At 37.7% G+C, this 18,998-nt stretch overlaps 1 protein-coding gene across 7 annotated transcripts in view; it reads left to right on the top strand.

Moving 5' to 3' along the window:
• Positions 1-18,998, top strand: part of MAPK10 (mitogen-activated protein kinase 10) — a 569,972-nt gene that overhangs the window by 237,398 nt on the left and 313,576 nt on the right. For 5 of the 7 annotated variants that reach the window (XM_053601165.1, XM_053601396.1, XM_053600876.1 and 2 more), the window contains exon 1: positions 17,959-18,523. The exons of 1 other annotated variant lie outside the window; for it this stretch is intronic. The gene's annotated coding sequence lies outside the window, so the exon portion shown is untranslated. Of the gene's footprint in view, positions 1-17,958; positions 18,524-18,998 lie in introns of those variants that run through there. One more of the 7 variants, XM_053601090.1, reaches the window with a different exon arrangement.

Genomic DNA, 18,998 nt, shown 5'->3' with positions numbered 1-18,998 from the left:
TACATTTATTTTATATAACATAGTACTATGTCAAACTATGCAAGATGAGTATGTGCTAAGCACTTTAAAATTCTTAGCTCCATTTCACTTTTATAACAATCTTATGATATGTATTTTAATTATCCTTGTTTTACTGATGAGGAAAATAAAATATAGGAAGGTCAAATAATTTGTTGAGGATCACATAGAAAGTTGTAAGTTGAAGAAGCAGAGATTTAAAACAAGAGATTTGTTAACTGAAGAATCAGATTTTGTAAAACATTTTAAAGAGGTTTATATGAGCCAAATATGAGTGACCACAGCTAGGGGAGACGCAGTCTCCAGGGGTTCTGAGAAAGTGTGCTTGAGGTGGTCAGGTTACAGTTTGGTTTTATACATTTTAGGGAGACAGGAATTGCTGGTAAAATCAGAAATCAGTACGAGGAAGGTATACATTGGTTGGCAGGACATCAAAAAGTGGGGCTTACAAATTCTAGATAGGTTTAGGGACTCTTTAGTTGGCTATTGGTTGAGAGTGTTAAGCTTTGTCTAAAAATTTGGAGTCAGTAGGAAGGAATATTTATGCTAAGGTTATCTGTCATGTGATACCATGCCAGCAAAAAGCAAACTTATTTAACCAGATTTTATAGATTGTAAGGTATGACTTAACCCTTCCCAAGCCTGGCCTTAGGTCTTGTATAATTTGGTATCTTATTGACACAGAGTATCTGTTTTGTCAGTCTTCATGATCTCTGTTTTAATATTAATACTGGTCAGTTGTGAACTTCAAAAAGAAGGGCACATAACGACCATGTCTGACCTCCTTTCCTGTCACGGCTGGGAACTCACTTTCTCAGGTTCCTCTGGGGTCCCCTTGGCCAACAGGCAGTCCATTCAGCCAGTTGGCCGGGGGCAGGAGGGGGCCATATGATTTTATGTTTAGGTTACAGATTCATCTCTAGATCCATGCTTCTAATACAAGTACTACTCTTCACTGCCTTTTGCACTGAATTTAAACACTGGTTCTCCAACATTACGAGCAGCATAATCATCATGACAGGAATCAAATGCATAACTCTGAAAAGAGTTTGTGCCTGTCTTCAGGTAATGATAATCCAAAGAACTTGTCCTGCCGCAGAGGCTGCAGGTTAGCGCCTTCGTTCATAATACAGTTATCACCATGTGTTTGTTGAGAGCCACATGCCAGGCACTGGGCTAGAGGCTTGGTGAACAGGCGTTCATGGCCCACACCCTCAAAAGATTTTCAGTTCAAAGATGAGACAGATATTAAAGATAAACAGACACAGGAGACAGAAATCTAGATTTTTAAATAAAATCTTAAAAATTTTAAGCTATGAGAACTAATTTAAAAACGTACATATGAACTAAATGGGATGTGGCTCAAACTCTTGAGTCTACAATGAGTTTGCAATCTCCAGTCTACTTAGACTTTTTGTAAATGACCCACAGGTTAGAAGTTTCTAGCTCTGCTTTGGTCTCTCTCTTTCTTTTTCTTTTCTGAAAGCAGGCAATGAATCAGATTCAGTTTGGTTTTTTAATGCTTTCTAAGGAAAAACACAGACACAAATTTTGTGCTGGGAATGACAAACCACAACTGTCATCCATTAAGTCAGGATTGAAAAAAAAAATCTGGCTCAAAAAATAGCCACATCGTGCTCAATGATCTTTTTGCTATAAACAAAGGGTATAAATTTGAATGTGCATAATGTATTTATTATTAATAAAATGAAGCTTTATAGATTTTTACATAGTGGGTTCTGTGTGAGAGTTTGAGGAAAAGGAAAAAAGATTTCATTAAAAAAATTGAAAACAAGTAGACTAGATGAATGTACTCAAGGCTTATGATTGAAAAACTGATTATCAGAAGGCCTGGAGCCTAAAATTATCAAAAAAGCTAGTTTGTCAGGGGTGGTCCTTGTCTATGTTTGGACTGTTCTCTTTGTTAAGACTGGTGCAGAGCAGAGATTAAGGCTTCATTACTTTATAGAAGGGCAACAAGTAAATGTGACATGAATACTGATACCAGGGAAATCAGACCTACATTGAGGGGTGGCAATTTTAAAATTGGAGACAATAGTCTCCAACATTTAACAGATGTTTAGCAAACCAAATTTTAGAAGGAAATCAATATGCATAAATGTATTCATGATCTATGTGTATATGACTTAATAAAAAAATAAAAAAAAGGAAATCAAAGACATTAAATAGCAACCAACCCTCCAAGTGTTCCCTTTTCTCCACATCCACGCCAACATCTCTGGTTTTGGGATTTTGTGACATGGGCTAATCTTACTGGAGTTAGATGATATCTCAAAGTAGTTTTGATTTGCATTTCTCTGACAATTAAGGATGATGAGCATTTTTATTTGTCTGTAGGCTGTGCGCTTGTCTTCTTCAGAGAAGTTTCTCTTCAAGTCCCTTGCCCAGCCAGCCATGGGATCACTTGTTCTTTTCTTGCTTATACGTTTGAGTTCTCTGTGGATTCTGGTTATTAAACCTTTGTCGGAGACATAACCTGCAAATATCTTCTCCCATTCTGAGGGCTGTCTGCTTGCTTTACTTACTATGTTCTTGGCTGTGCAGAAGCTTTTTAGTTTCATTAGGTCCCAGTAGTGTATTTTTGAAGCTGCTTCAATTGCCCGGGGGATCCTCCTCATAAAATATTCACCCAGGCCGGTTCTTTCAAGAGTTTTCCCTGCACTTTCCTCTAGTATTTTTATAGTTTCATGTCTTAAGTTTAAATCTTTAATCCAGTGAGAGTCTATCTTAGTTAAAAGTGAAAGGTATGCGTCCAGTTTCAGTCTTGTACAGGTGGCCAGCCAGTTCACCCAGCACCATTTGTTAAATAGGGAATCTTTTTCCCACTGAACAAAGCTCCAGTCTTTAAGGAGTCAAATTGTTTTGTGTTCCCTTTCAGGCATTATTCACATGCAAAACAATTTTTACAATACAGAAATGCTGGTAGTAATGCTGTGATGCCTGTAATTAGGGATTTAGGTTCCATTTCTTTCAGATCATTAAGTAGTAATGGTCCTGCTAGGCTGAATTGTAAGGAGCAGTCTTTGATGGGCAGGATAAAGTTCCAGATTCTTAACATGGGAAATGAGCTGTCAGTTCCTTGTTTTTCCACAAAGCCCCAACTCTCACCACACGTGCACTGCCGCTCTCGTGGCCCTGTGCCCTGGTGCTCCAACCGTACTACCTTCTGCTCTTTACCGGAACCTCCAGGCTGTTCTAGGCTGCCTTGAACATGTTTACATGGCCTCTTCCTTATGGAAAGTTCTTTCAGGCCAACATTTCACTTCTTCCAGGAAGTCTTTCCCCCTCCTGAGGTAGAATCCTGTTCTCCTTGTTATCTCTTTATAGTTTGTATGTTGCCTGTAGCACTTCATAGACATGTTTAACTTCTACCCCAATCTTTGTTAGAATTGGGTCCGTGAGAGGTTTATGTGTCTCCCCTGTACCTATCCCAAGACCTATTCCAGGCCAGGTACAAAGGAAACACCATCTTCAAGGATGTCAGAGCCAATTTGAAAAATTGTCATCACCAAATTCTTACATAGCATATCTGCTATGTGTCAGGCATTGTTCTGGGTACTGACAATTCACTGGTAAACGAAACATTGCCCCCATCCTTATGTAATTCAGAGGAGGAGACAGGAAATAAACACTTGAACATGAATATGTCAGAAGCAGGTAACTGCTATAAAAAACCCCAAACAGCCACTGAGTAAGAAATAGAGGTTTTGCGGGGTACTACCTTAGATGGACTCATCAAAACCTCTCTAGAAGACCTTTCAGTGTGCTCTGAATGCACTGAGGTGTGAGTCATGTGCACACTAAACAGGGGTGTCCGGAGAGGGGCAGCAGCAAGAGCAATCACTGTGAGGTGGAGGCATCTGAGAAATGGCGAGGAGGCCAGTGAGGGAGAGAGGAGAGGGAACGAGGTCAGGGAGGGAGATGGGGCTCGGAGCATGTGGGGCCTTAGAGGCCATGATCAGGAATGTGGACTTTGTTCCCAGTGTGTTGTCAGCCATTGTGGGGTTTTGCACAGGGAAGACAGGTGATGCAATGTATTTTATTATCATAGCTTTACTGAGGACCAGCAGAAGCTGGGAGACTTAAAAACGTTTACTCTTTATGTTGTTCATAAGTGACTGTGTTAGTCAATAATTGATTCACTCATTATTCATTCATTCAATGAAAATGCATTGAATGTTTACTATGAATTCTTCTAGGTATGGTGGATATAGCCATTAATAGACAGAAAATCCTTGCTCTAATGAAACTCACCCCCTCACCCCCCCACTGTAAGATTTTAGATTATGAATCTTCTTGGACTTTGGTCCTCTCTCATGAAGGCCTGAGGCTAGACTGGGAAACTCCTGACAGAACAGTAGAAGTTGCTGCTGTTCTCATTGCCAGATGAGCATCTCTGCAGAACTCAAAAGAATCACTTTTTCTTCTAGAAGCCCAGGTGTTTTGGCAATCAGGAAGCAGAGATCTACTGGAAGCTGCTACAGCTGTGGGCACCTGGCCTCAGAGGTCCCTGCAGGAGTTGAGTTTAAACCATAGAGACACTGGATGTTCCTCACATCAGAGTACTAGTGTTAATTTGATGAAACAAAAGCAGTCTTAAGAAGTAGCTAGACTTCATGAAAGACCTTTTCAATCTCTTTAAGATAGCTGCCACATGGGGAAGTTGCTGTAGAATTTGGATGAGTTCAAAGGCTTTACTCAGGAAAGACATGTTGCATACTCAGCACTGGAAATAGCTGCTTGCTTATAAACCACTGAGTTTCACTCTGACTCTGATGAGCTGTTCTGCAGCAGAGACCTCCCTCGCCCCCAGGAGGGCCAGGAGACATCCAAGAGGAGAATTTCCCAAAGGAAATATGTCTCCTATGGTTGCAAAGTTTAGAATGGTATAATTTTCTCTTTAATGATTCAGTTTAGGAATGGATTAAAGCAATTTTCTTTATTTTCAAAAGATGTGACAGCATATGTTCTTCTGCAATATATTTATTGGAAAGATTCTGAGTTAGCCTTGGGAAAGTGAGTGATTGGTTCTTATATCAAAAGCTAGGAAAATTTAGGAAACTGTCTTAAAATGGATATGATTAATTGTGTAAGTTCTTGATAAATGTTTCTTCAGAGTAAATGAACAAATGTTAAAGGCCGTAGCACAATGCTTGGTACCTTGGTAGACAATTACTTACTGTTAAACTGTTGTGCAACTTAGGGAATTAATTTGGACTTACATACATGTTGACTTCATTATAACGATAAGTTCCCAGAGTTCATTACAGAAAATTGTGTGAGGTTTACATAAGATAAGGAGGTAGTTTGTGGATTGAGAGAGTGTTTTCTATTTGACTGTTAAAAAACTAAATCGTTTCCACTTGATTCTTATATATTTTTGGAGTTGAAATTCATTCTGGTTTGTCTATCCCAAATTCATCACTGGAAGATGTTGCGATTTTTTGGTGTTTATTTGTGTTATATTAATCGATCTTTGGTCAGTGATCTCTTCATTATCACAGGCCGATTCCTTCTCTATGTTCCTGAAAACTTTTAGAATACATTGCTGCCTATTTGTGTGTGTGCATATGCATTTCTAAGCCTTCCCTTAACACCCTAGTTAGAACTCATTTCTCCTTTCTCTAAGCTTTATTCCCAACACCAATGATTTAGCAATTAAAAAAACTTTATTTTATAATCATTCATATCCCATGTCTAAAATCATTGAGCTCCTTGAAAGAGCAGAAGCAACATATGCACGAGTTTTTGTCTTGATTATGCACAGTAGATATTCGAAGAGTTACTTGTTGCCTGGATGCACACATTTGTGTGCGTGTTTGTGTATATACGCATACATTCATAAAATCATTTCATTTCATTTCTATAGATGATGTCTCCAATCTATGAATACAGCTGTGGTTGAAGAGACTGCTACTAATATCCCTTCCACATTGTGTATATGAAGTGAATGTTCAGTTTAGGGACTGCAAGTATTTGAAGAGACTGAGAATTTGTCTCTTAAATTCATAGTTGGCCTTTTGAACCTTTGCTCAAAAAAGAGTAGTCACATTCCTTATAGTGTAATTCCAGGTGTTCTGTTAGCTGCTGCTGTTTCTCAGCAGTTTACAGCCACGTCACATTTTTAAAAAGCTGTATTATGCCACATCCTTGAAGGGCTTCTTCTGCCCTTTGTGTTTGGGGATTTCTCCAAGCTTAACTGACAAGCTTGTAGCTTCCCTGCCTGCCAGTTTTCCATATGTTTCACACAAGACTACAATAACAACCCGGCAATGAATCAGTGCTCCCTTTCTGCATGTGTGCAAAGATCTAAACGAGGGATACACATTTTATAACTTAAGTTTATTAGCATTTTTTTCTTAACCTCTCTGAACACAGGATATACACAGACGTGCTGACTTGCCTAGTGGTCATTTGTGACCCTAAACAAATGACTTAAGCTCTAATTGTTAGTTTGCTTGTATATAAAGTAGTAAAAATAATTCTATCTGCTTTATGGTATAATAGTGAGAACTATGGTGTAGGATGGGCATGTAGTGGATGATCAATAGATATTAAACACTAATGATCGAGACATGTCATGAGATTAGAATGGATATCTGTAAATCTAGCCTAGTTCCTGGTACAGTCTATACTTTCAACTGATAGTAGCAAAAATAATAATGTGTTTATGATGATACTAATGATAAAAATAATAGCAACTATAACTTGCTTATTGTAAGAAAATATCAAACTTCTCAAAAAGACAGAATGGACTTTAGCAAATAGATGCTGTTCTCACTGCCTCATGTTTTCATTTACAACGTGAATTTTTGTTTTGCATGTCTGGCCTAGAAGACAATCTGGTCAAAGATATTCCATTAATTTCCTACTGACTTCAAGTAAGAAAGTGTTATTTCTTTACTTTCACCCAAACCTGATATGTTTTCCCTTACTTTTAAGTCTATTCTTAAATGTTCAACTGTTGGTATTCTTATTCATTGCCTGAGAATCATCTTAAGACTCTCTCTCCCATGTTGTTACAGAACCATACTATCTAGATCTGATACATTGTAGATGAAGAAATCAAAATCTAGAGAGCTGCTACCTACCTACCCAACATCTCATGGACAGTGGAACTGAGGGTTAGATTTCCATTTTTATTGGACTGTACAGCTTCTTCAGATATAGGATCTGAGATCCATATTTTCTGCGTGCATGATCATGTTGGGGTTGTCCCTCTCCAGACTAGACTTCATTGTTTTTATTCTGCATTGAAGGACTGCTTTATAGATTTATTATCCCAAGTGAAGATAATGAATTATTATTTTTTAAAAAATTAAATCATAGCTGTGTACATTAATGCAGTTGTGGGATACAATGTGCTCGTTTTATATTCAATTTGAAATATTTTTATCAAACTGGTTAACATAGCCTTCACGGCATTTTCTTAGTTATTGTGTTAAGACATTTACATTCTACATTTAATAAATTTCACATATACCCCTGTAAGATGCTTTTTTTGATGGAGACTTTATCCCAGATTTCTTTTCTAAATCTCCAGCATAGAATTTTGTACTTATGTGTGACTCAGTGATTTATTTACTTTTTGAGCTAATTTTAATTAAAATGTAAGGGTGTCACACAGCTCCAACAGCTGTACTATTTTTGCTGAGTTTCTTTCTTTTTTCCTAAATCTGGTTTTCTGCTTCTTGTGAAAGAGTATATCTCTGAGTATCTGCTGACCAAGCGGTTGATTTTCTCAGGGAAATTTCCAGTGAGAATCGCTGATGTCCTGAATAGTATCTCAAGTGTAGACTGGCGAGTAGGCTCATATTTCTTCAAGTTTATTATTAGTCATATAGTGCTGCTTCAACACTGCCAAGTACATATGATCAACTGTATCATTTTTTGTGTATACACTTCAAGAACATTATCAAACAACAGAAGATGAATGCTTCTGGGTGACTGGACAATGATCATAGATTACAAAGTTATGCCAGGGAATTTAAATCTAGTTTGGATTTCACATCTCTCATTGCAAATAGATTCAGTTGAATGTTCAATATCTACCTATTAGTGACTGTCATATGCCCAGGGTTGTGCCAGGCACTGTGAGATACATTATCTAATTTGTTTCTGATGAGAAGTCTGTGAAGTGAGTATTATTATTTGCATTATGTCAATTCCTAAATTGGGAAATGGAGAGGCCATGTGATCAGCTCAGGTCACACAGGCAGGACATAGCATAGCTATGATTTAAACAAAATCTACTGATGGATCCAATACCTTTTTCACTACCTATACTGCTTTCCAATAAGCTTTATTTGTTTTTTTAAATTTCAGATGAATATAAGGGTACAAATGATTAGGTTACAATGTTTGCGTTTGTTCGGTAAGGTCTCTGTTGTAGTTGTGTCCTGCCCCCAGGAAGTGTGCCACACCGGACCCTCCCCTCCTTCCCTCTCCCGATCCCTCCTCTCTTCTCCAATAAGCTTTAAAAAATCTTTTAAATATTTTTACATATACAAGACATGTGTTCAATTTAATTTTATTAGTGTTGCTCTATCTTCATGAATTTAGATAATTAAAAAAATCAGATTCCCATTCCCTCGTCTCTCTCTTAAATATAACATTAAAATATAGGTTAAATGGAATGTTTAGGATACTCTAAGAATTTTTGTTTTGTCAATGATTTGAAAATTTAGCAGATTTTCAGACCAGACAAGTTTATGATGATGAACTTAAAAATGGCTTAAAAAGGTATGACTAACTACACCAAATTCTGTATTGTATAATTAACTCTGATTATTACTCTTCTGAGTGTTACGATACTACCACTATGTGTTACTATGACTTATGCTATTGTTTGATTAGACAAACCCAGAATTCACTAATAACGTGATTGTAAAAGTCTTCTCATAACAATACTTACAAATAGGTTTGTTTATATTTGAAATTTCAGTTAGTAGTGATGGTGAATCTCTGTAAAAAAAGAACACTGAAATTTTATTTTTAATTAATTACAGAATTTTGGGCTCATATTTTGCCTTTTAGCCTGCCTCAGTGGCTGTCTTTTGAGCACTATGATGGACCATTAGGGTTAGAGGTAAGAATAGCCCTTTTAATAGAGATATGAGTTGTTGTAGAATGGGAAAAAGTTGAGTTTCCAGTCCAAACTCAAATGTAATCCATGGTATATCTTCATGCTTTTGTCATGCTTCTGGGACAGTGAAGTGAAGCAAAGATAAGGAAAACTGGAATTGCTGCAGATGTGTGTGGACTGAAGCACTTTATCTCACCAACCAGCTTCTGGGGGGTTCTAAGAAAAGGCAATTTTTCTATTAGCATCCTTAATCAAAAGACAAATACACTAATTAGATTTTAAGCTGTTGCTACCTGAGAAAGCTTAAGCTTCTTTAATATTACTTTGTAAGTAGACTCTCCCCACCATTGTCATTTGTGATCTAAATCTAGACTGTCAAAAAAAGGCTACCAGGATACTGAAGAACTGCGTGTAACTGTTCCCACCGCAGCAGATATTCTGCATTTAGAATCAAAGTACATCTAGCTGAAAAGGAATGTAATTTTTCTGGTTATAGGGGTTCTCAGTAAAAACAAACAAAAAAAAAAACAATGCTTTTACAAACTTAATAAAAGTTTCTTCAAAGTACATTTTTTTTTTTTTGACATTGAATTCTAGCAGTAGTGTTCTGCCTACTGGGAAAAACTATCAGGAGACCAATTTTATCTACTTCTTTAGATGTGAACATAATTATTTTTTGAATGTAAAATTGACTTCTAAGCAAGAAAAAAATTAGAAGTGATTGCAACATGACGTTATGCATTTGTTTAAACTAATAGAACTGCAGAGCACAGAGAATGAACCCTAATGTTCACTATGAATTTTAGTTAATACTGCATCAATATACGGTTCATCAATTGTAACAAATGCACCACACTACTGCAAGATGTTAACTGGGAAACTGTGGGAGGAGGGCAGGATACATGGGAATTCTCTGTACTTTTCTGCTCAATGTTTCTGTAAACTGAAAATTGCTCTGAAAATAAAATCTATTAGTTCAAAAAAAAAAAAGCAAATGCAGAGGTAGATCCTTTTCTCTTATTTGAAATTAAAAGGCTGCAAAGTTTACTTTTATTAGGAACAATTATTTATTTAGACAGAGTCTCACTTTGTCATCCTTGGTAGAGTGCCCTGGCCTTGCAGCTCACAGCAACCTCAAACTCTAGGGCTTGAGCAATCCCCTTGCCTCAGCCTCCTGAGTATCTGGGACTACAGATGTCCACCACAGCACCCGGCTATGTTTTAGGGACTGAGCTTCAAACTCCTGAGCTCAGGAGATCCACCCGCCTTAGCCTCCCAAAGTGCTAGGATTACAGGCTTAAGCCACTGTGTCTGGCCAACAATTAGTATTTTAAATTCACTGTCATGAAAATCGTTACGGCCATGGTAAGCTGTTGACCATGTGTTTCCCATTCTAACAGAATTATAAAAGATATTTATTAAAAGCTACATCTGAGAAACAATTTTGAGAAATTTAAATAGCATTCTTTACTTCTTTACCTCAGGGCTTCTCAAAACCTTTAATTTACTAATGTAACGATGCAATATGGTTTTCCAAATGGGAGATGTTGTATGCAACATTTCTGAACCTTAAATTATGGGATAGTTTTACCAAGGACCAGTATTCTCCAAAGAGAACATGCTCAGGGAAATGTTATATTCCAACAGCATTATGATACCCTGGTTTCTCTTCAGGTTGTGTAAATCTTTCATTTTTTTATGAATACCAGCATGAAAGGTACATGACTGATTCTCTGAGGGAAGGTGTTCTTACCTCCTTGGGACGTGATAGTGGACATAGTACTCAAAGATTTTATGACAACCCTCTATAACACCCTCATATTCAGTTGCTCACCAAGTTCTGTCAATTTGAGTCCTATTTCCCAGGACATCCTTCAATCTCAGGAAAATTTTGCTTGCTTGTAGGAAACCTTTTGCATCCTCCTGCCACCATTGTAATTTATGGCATAAAATCTAATTGTTCAGAGCACAGCTATGTGACACTCTTCTTTAGTGACATTACTATTGTAAAGAACTCATCATTTCCTTTGCAACTTTTTCTTTCACATCTGGGAGCTTTTACCTTTCATCTAAGGGGTAAATACCATTCTGGATTCTAGGATAGGGCAACCACCTTCTCTATTTAGTAGTTGCCTGGGATTGAAGGATGTCCTGGGAAATAGGACTTGAGTCTTAGAAACTGAAAAGTGCCTGGCCAATGGAGACAAGTTAGATAGTTAACTTTGGGACAAATTTTGATAGGAGACCTTTGAGCATTACCCGGTTTTATTGTTAGCCCCATTAATGCACTTGGGAATTGGATTCAGAAACCATTCTTTGCACTTTCATATCCTTCAGAATCTGGGTCCTCACACCGAATGATGGTCCCTGTAGCAGAACCCAGGATTCTGCTTATTGCCAGGCTTCTCTGAAAACCTGTTTATTATTTTTTTTATTAAATCATAGCTGTGTACATTAATGTAATCATGGGGTACAATGTGCTGGTTTTATATACAATTTGAAATATTTTCATCAAACTGGATAACATAGCCTTCATGGCATTTTCTTAGTTATTGTGTTAAGACATTTATATTTTACACTTAGTAAATTTCACATATACCCTTGTAAGATGCACCGTAGGTGTGGCCCCACCAATTACCCTTCCTCCACCCAACCTCCCCCCTCCCCTCCCCTCCCTCTCTCCTTTCCCTTTCTTTTTGGGCTATAATTGGGTTATAGCTTTCATATGAAAGCTATAAATTGGTTTCATAATAGGGCTGAGTACATTGGATAGTTTTTCTTCTATTCTTGAGATACTTTGCTAAGAAGAATATGTTCCAGCTCCATCCATGTAAACATGAAAGAGGTAAAGTGTCCATCTTTCTTTAAGGCTGCATAATATTCCATGGTGTACATATACCACAATTTATTAATCCATTCATGGGTTGATGGGCACTTGGGCTTCTTCCACGATTTAGCATGTTTTTTAAATGTCTGTATTCTCACCAGCAGTTTGTTATGGAAATCTCCATCAAATGTCTAACTTACCTGTGAGGTAATGCTGTTGGAATATAACATTTCCCTGAGCGTGTTCTCTTTGGAGAATACTGGTCCTTGGTAAAACTATCCCATAATTTAAGGTTCAGAAATGTCGCATACAACATCTCCAATTTGGAAAACCATATTGCATTGTTACATTAGTAAATCTCCATCAGTTGTCTAACTTACCTGTGAGGTTTTGCTTGGTGACTCTGAGTGTGGCATTTCTTATTGCTGGCTCTGCAAAATCAAGATTCAAGGTAGCGGATCAGATTTGCAGTTTTGGCAACATGAATTTATTGGCTCCACTTTATGTTTTTCTGTTTAGGAATTAACTGGAAATTTTTTTTTGCAGTTTTTGGCCGGGGCTGGGTTTGAACCTACTATCTCCAGTATATGGGGCTGGCACCCTACTCCTTGAGCCAGAGGTGCCACCTGACTGAAAGATTTTTGTAATGGCATTTAACTTACATATGGTGAAATGTACAGATCTTAAGAGTTATACTCTGAGGAGTTTTGACAAATGCACATGTCCAGATAATTCACACCTCTATGAAGATGTAGAACATTGTCATCACTTCAGAAATATCCTACTTGCCATCAAGATAGTCCTTAACTATCTGCCTCCATCAGGCAGAAAACTGTAGACTTATTTCCATCACCGTAGAATAATTTTGTACGTTCTGGAACTTTGTATAGATGGATATGTTGGCTGGGTGCAGTGGTTCATGGCTATAATCCTAGCACTCTGGGAGTTTGAGGTAGGTGCATCACTTGACCTCAGGAGTTCAAGACCAGCCTAAGCAAGGGTGAGACCCTGTTTCTAAAAATAGCAGGGCATTGTGGTGGGCGTCTGTAGTCCTAGTTACTTGGGAGGCTGAGGCAGGAAGATTGCTTGAGCCCAAGAGTTTGAGGTTCCTGTGAACTAAGATGCCACAGCACTCAACTGAGGAGAACAGAGTGAGACTGTCTCAAATAAATAAATAAATAAATAGGTATATGTAGGATATACTCTTTTTTGTCTTTTTTCCCCCACTCAACATAGTGTTTTTGAGATTTATCTGTGTTGTTGCATGTTTCAGTAGTTCATTATGAAAAATGCAATATCTTAAAGTTTGTATTTATAAAAGAAGGGAAATCTCCTGGTTTGGAGAGTAAGAAATATTCCTGAACATCTTTAGTCCTACGTCAGACCATACACATGCCATAAAATAAAACTTGAATATAGAGATGCTATAATAAATATATTGTATGCTTTTGAAAATGCAAACTTATAATGATTTATTTATTTAGAACTCTTCATTCAAAAAATCTTATGATTGATAGTGCTGATAGGATTCTAGTCAGACATCTAATATTAAATACAATTTTATTTGAAAGCACTTTGAAAAGAATTTGAAACAGTGTTTCTATACCTCAACACAAAGTTGAAATATGTAACATTGTAACAGAGGTTATCTGTTTTAATACTGGATATATCAAAACTTAACACTCCATAATAATATTTGAAATAAAATGTTTTGATAACTGGTAAAAAGAATTATAAACCACAGATAATTATAATCAATCATAAATATTTTCTGCTCATCTATCATATATATAAGATGATCTGCTAGGTTTTTGGAGAAGGGAATTTTCAGTGAAGACATTGGGAAATAAAGAGGATTAAGTAATAGCCAAGTATAAAATGAGACTATATATTTTTAAACTTATGGTAATACAAACTACAGTATGGTAAGTGCCAAATCAAAGGAATTAGGTATTTCTGTGGGAGTTTATATAATAGGTGCAATTATATGCAAACCTTGTGCCTGGGGTTCTTTTTCACAATTATTGTTCTATTTCACAATAATCCCTATAGCTAGCTGTTCTATTTTTTTCTCTTTTTAATGAAAAAAATTATTTGAGCAGGAAGTAAGCCTCTCGAACATATTGTATTGGATTGAGAAATAGCAATAGAGAAATATAATGATAAATAAAATCATCTTATTGACAACCTTCAAGAGTTGGTGATTTTATACAATAAGGAAAAGGAACTAATTAGGTGTTGGTTTTTTAAAAAATTAAATTGTATTAAATCAAATTTTTAGGAAATTAATTTTCCTGAAGTATATAGAATAAATTTAGAAAAATTAAATAATAATATTTAAATATTATTGAAATGAGTAGGCTGAGAATTAAAGCCGATTTAGTAAAATCCACCCCAAAATATATAAGCAAGGTTGGAATCTATTACTTTTTGTAACTAACGCTAAAAAGAAAAACAGGCTAATAAGATTTTCAGTTAAGTAGAGTTTCAGTTGATTAAAGTTTCAGAGAGGTAGGAGGAGTAAGTTTTGAGATCTGTTATACAGCAGTGATTGTAGTCAGCAATCGTGTATATCTCAAAATGGCTAACAGTAAATTTCAAATATCTCACCATGTAAATGATGGGAAGTGATGGTCATTGTTCTCGGCTAATATTTAATCACTTCGCATTGTACACATGTATATATCCAGACATCACAATATACCTCATAAGTACACATAAATACATATAGTTATGATTTATCAATTGAAAAGACATTAATAAAACTAAAAGATAAATAAAATTGACAGTTACTGGATGAAGATGATTGGTTTTTTGAAATATGCGAAAATCAAAAATGTAAAACCCACATGGACAGAAACAAATGAAGCCCCCCTGGCATCAGCGATAAGCTAAGCAGGTTGAAACTTGCAGCGGTAAATCAGAAAGGATGCTGTTGACCATGATTTTTAGCAGTGAAACAATGGATCATTACAGTCTGTCTCAAAACTTTGGTATTGACCTATGTACATATTATTTGAATACAATTTTCCCTCAGTCTCCTCAGGGAGATTGATCCCAAGACCCTTTCATACCAGAATCAGTGGATGTGCAAGTCCCTTGTGTAAAATGGCATAGTACTTGCATTAAACTATGTACATCCTCCCATATATTTATTATTTTTTAAATTTTTAATTATTATGGACACATAACAGTAATGTATCTCCCATATATTTTAAATCATCTCTAAATTACTTATAATATCTACCTTGATGTAAATGCTATGCAAATGGTCCAGGCGTCCTCAAACTTTTTAAACAGGGGGCCAATTCACTGTCCCTCAGACCGTTGGAGGGCCGGACTATAGTTTAAAAAAAAAAAAACTATGACAAATTCCTATGCACACTGCACATATCTTAATTTGAAGTAAAAAAACAAAACATGTACAAATACAATCACACCGCCTCATGTGGTCCGTGGGCCGCGGTTTGAGGACCCCTGGTTTATACTGTGTTGTGTTTAAAACTTCTCTTATTTTTCATTGCCATATTGTTATTTTTTATATTACTTAATTTTTAAAAATAGAGATAAGGTCTTGCTATGTTGCTCAGGCTAAAGTGCAGTGGTATCATCACAGCTTACTGCAGTTTCTAACTCTTGGCCTCAGCCTCCTGAGTAACAGGGACTACAGGCAGGTGCCACCATGACCGGCTTTTTTTCCTTGACATTTTTTATCTGAAGTTGGATGAATCTGAAGATATGAAACCTGCCAATATGGGGGACTGAGTGTACACCATAATTTACTTATCTGTTTTCCTATTGATATACTTTGGGTTATTTTTAGTTTTTGCCTATTAAAAAATAGGCTGGCATAAAGATTTATGTATAACCTTTTTTTGGGGGTGGACATATGTTTCTATTTCCTTGAGCTAATACCTGTCAATAGAATTGTTGAGTCATACTGTAGGTTTAATATTGTAAAAATTGCCAAACCATTTACCGGATACTTTTGTCATTTTATACTTCTACCAATAATGTACGAGAGTTGTTTCCCTATCTTGGTTATTGTGAATAATGCTGCAATGAACATGTAAGTGCAGACAGACATCTCTTCAATATACTGATTTCACTTTCTTTGGGTGTGTACCCAGAAGTGGGATTAGGGAACTGACCTTTGGTATCTGAACTTAAATATAGTAATTTAAAAGCCAGAATGCTAAGTATTATGTATAAAAAGTTGTTTGAGTATCAACCCCCATAGGCCCCCCCTTTTTTTAACAGTATCCTGGTCTGTTGCCTTGGCAAGAGTGGTGTCATCACAGCTCACTGAGCAATCTTAAACTCCTGGGCTTAAGCAATCCTCTTGCCTCAGTCCCCCCAAGTAGCTGGAACTATAGGCTTGTGCCATGATGTTGTCTGGGTAGTTTTTTCCCTATTTTTAGAAGAGATGGGCTCTCACTCTTGTTCAGGCTGGTCTCAAACTCTTGATCTCAAGTGATCCTCCCACCTCCCAGAGTGCTAGGATTATTGGCCTGAGGCACCTCATCCAGTTTCAATCCCTATTTTTATATGAGATAGTGACCTTGTAGGTAGACCCACTGTGAAGACTAAAAGTTACGGTTGATTCTTGTTGAACTTGAAATTAGAGCAAAAGGACATCCCCAAACTTATCCAACGGACTAGAATGACAGAAAACTCACCCAATCCTTTCTTTTTCTAAGTTTTCTTCCTGAATAAAATAACACAAGCAAGGTCCACAACAGAAACAACAAAACCTTATAGTGGTCCCTTACAGGTTTATGTGTTTCAATGTCTACAGTCACTGCTGAGTTTACATCTGTTGCATGTTATTTCTTTTATGTTTACGTATGGAAGAAGCTCCTTGTTCATGTAAGTATCCTAGTTCAAAAACGTAAAAGGGGCAGGTGTGGTGGCTCACCTTTGTAATCTTAGCACTCTGGGAGGCCAAGGCAGGCTGATCCCTTGAGCTCAGGAGTTTGAGATCAGCCTGAGCAAGACTGAAACCCTGTCTCTATTAAAAATAGAAAAAATTAGTGCAGCATAGTGGCAGGCACCTATAGTTCTAGCTACTCAGGAGGCTGAAGCAGGAGGATTACTTGAACCCAGGAGTGTGAGGTTGTTGCTGTGAGCACTCTAGCATGGGCAACACAGTGAGATTCTATATCAAAAAGGAAGAAAAAAAGCAAAAACATAAAATGTAATCATATAAAACTCAGCACTACCTGATTGCAATAAACAGAAACCTACCTCTAAAGTATTTAACCAAAAAAAAGGAATCGGATTAGACCATACAATTTGAGAAGTTCAAGAGCTGGGGCTGGTTTAAGCAACTTTTATATTGAAAAATTTCCTGTTTCAAAAAATCGATAAACTTAATTTTTTTAACAGTGGTTTCACTGTTCCACTATTCCATCTGCTCTCATTCCAAGAAACTATTATGTGTAGATATTAAAACTGTATGGAGATTTTAAAAATATCCTTATGAATCAAAGGCAGACAAAATTACTTAAATAAAATTGAGGTATTTTCCCCAAATAGTGCAATTTGTAACAGTTTTCCAGAAAATTATCTGCAGTTAACAACAACAACAAAAAAAATGCTGATTTGTTAACTCACGTTATCCGTATTTTCTTTCTATACACAGATTGCAATCTGAATATTAGTCTGTTGAGTTTGGTTTTGTGGATATTTATTTAGAATTTTTATGAAAACAGAAGAGGAATAGTGCTGTGCAGCTGGCCCCTGGGGTTCACGAGACACTCCAGTGCTTATTTCTCCGCTGAGGTTATTCCCACCTCTTAACTTGTTTAAGATTTCGAGATACTGGTGGGACAGTTGGAAAGCAGCTGTGACTGCGTTTCCAAGGGTGTTCTGGTCGGCTGGGGTTTGTTCCCGGCTGCTGCTGTCCGTAGGGCCGGGGCTGCAGGTTGCACGGGGTGGGAACGTCCCGCCAGGTAGTGCAAGCTGCTGGCAGACCTATTCCTTTCCAATTGTGCCCGGTCCTCATTTCGCCGGGAAACACAGTAGCTGCAGCAGCACACAGACCTTTCCTCTTCCTCTTTCCTCCGCTTCCTCCTCCCAGACCTCGCTGGGCTTTGACGTCAAGTGCGCTCCTTTCGGTTGCCATAGCAACCCCATTCCCCAAGCCTCTGTCCGTCTCCTCCGGTAGGTTCCACAATGGTACAGGCAGCACCACGCTGCACAATGGTTTCCAGGCAGTGAAAGAGGGTGATTCAGCAAGCCACTGTGCTGCTTTTTTCTTTCAACCTCCCCTGCTCTTTTTATTTTTATGGGGGTGGGTGGTGCTTGTTCTGTGCTTACCTTTTTCTTTTCTTTTTTCGTTTTTACAAATTTCCTTTTTTCTCCTCACCTCTCAATCCTCAAGGGCTTCAGTGAGTTTAAGATTGTGTTTTCTTGGAAATCACCAGTCCATCATTAATTTTAAACAATCTGCTCATCTCCAAAGAGTCTCCTCCTTATCACAGTTTGCAATGTGGGTACTGGGACGCAAGTAGGGAGGGTTTCTGGGGCAAACGCTGCCGGCTCAGGATCGCAGTTCTCCGCACGGAATGGTAGGTAGCTCTTTGCTCCTTCTGGGTTGCAATCTGCGTTCGGAGGGTGGGGTGATGTCTATTGATTGCTCCTGGTGGGGCGGGAGAAGGAGGATGGGAGAGCTGGGAGAGGTGGGGTGGAAGCGGGTTAATGAAGTGAAGTATCTCTGAGGCTCCGAGCCACCAGCTTTTCCTCTGGGCAGAGCATCCCTTCCCAGACTTGGGTGTGTTGAAACCTTTCTGTTTGAAGTGAAGGGTAGCTGAGGCTGGGAGAGAGCATTCTTACTGTGACTGGGGGCTTTTAGACCAATGCAGAGCTCCAGAATGGAAGAGAAAAACACACACACACAGCGGGGCCGGGGGCCGGGGGTGGGGGCGGGGGTGAAAACAGCCGTGCTTGTCAGGAGTGCTGACCTCAGGTCCACATCTGAGAAATGCTGTGGGTTCCATGAAACATTAAAAAATAATGTCTTTTAGAATGCATATATGTTTGCTT

The sequence above is a fragment of the Nycticebus coucang genome, chromosome 1, assembly GCF_027406575.1.
Source record: "Nycticebus coucang isolate mNycCou1 chromosome 1, mNycCou1.pri, whole genome shotgun sequence".
In the NCBI taxonomy this organism is placed as follows: domain Eukaryota; kingdom Metazoa; phylum Chordata; class Mammalia; order Primates; family Lorisidae; genus Nycticebus; species Nycticebus coucang.
Note: the sequence above shows the minus strand (reverse complement) of the source record. Positions and strands in the feature narration are given on the sequence as shown.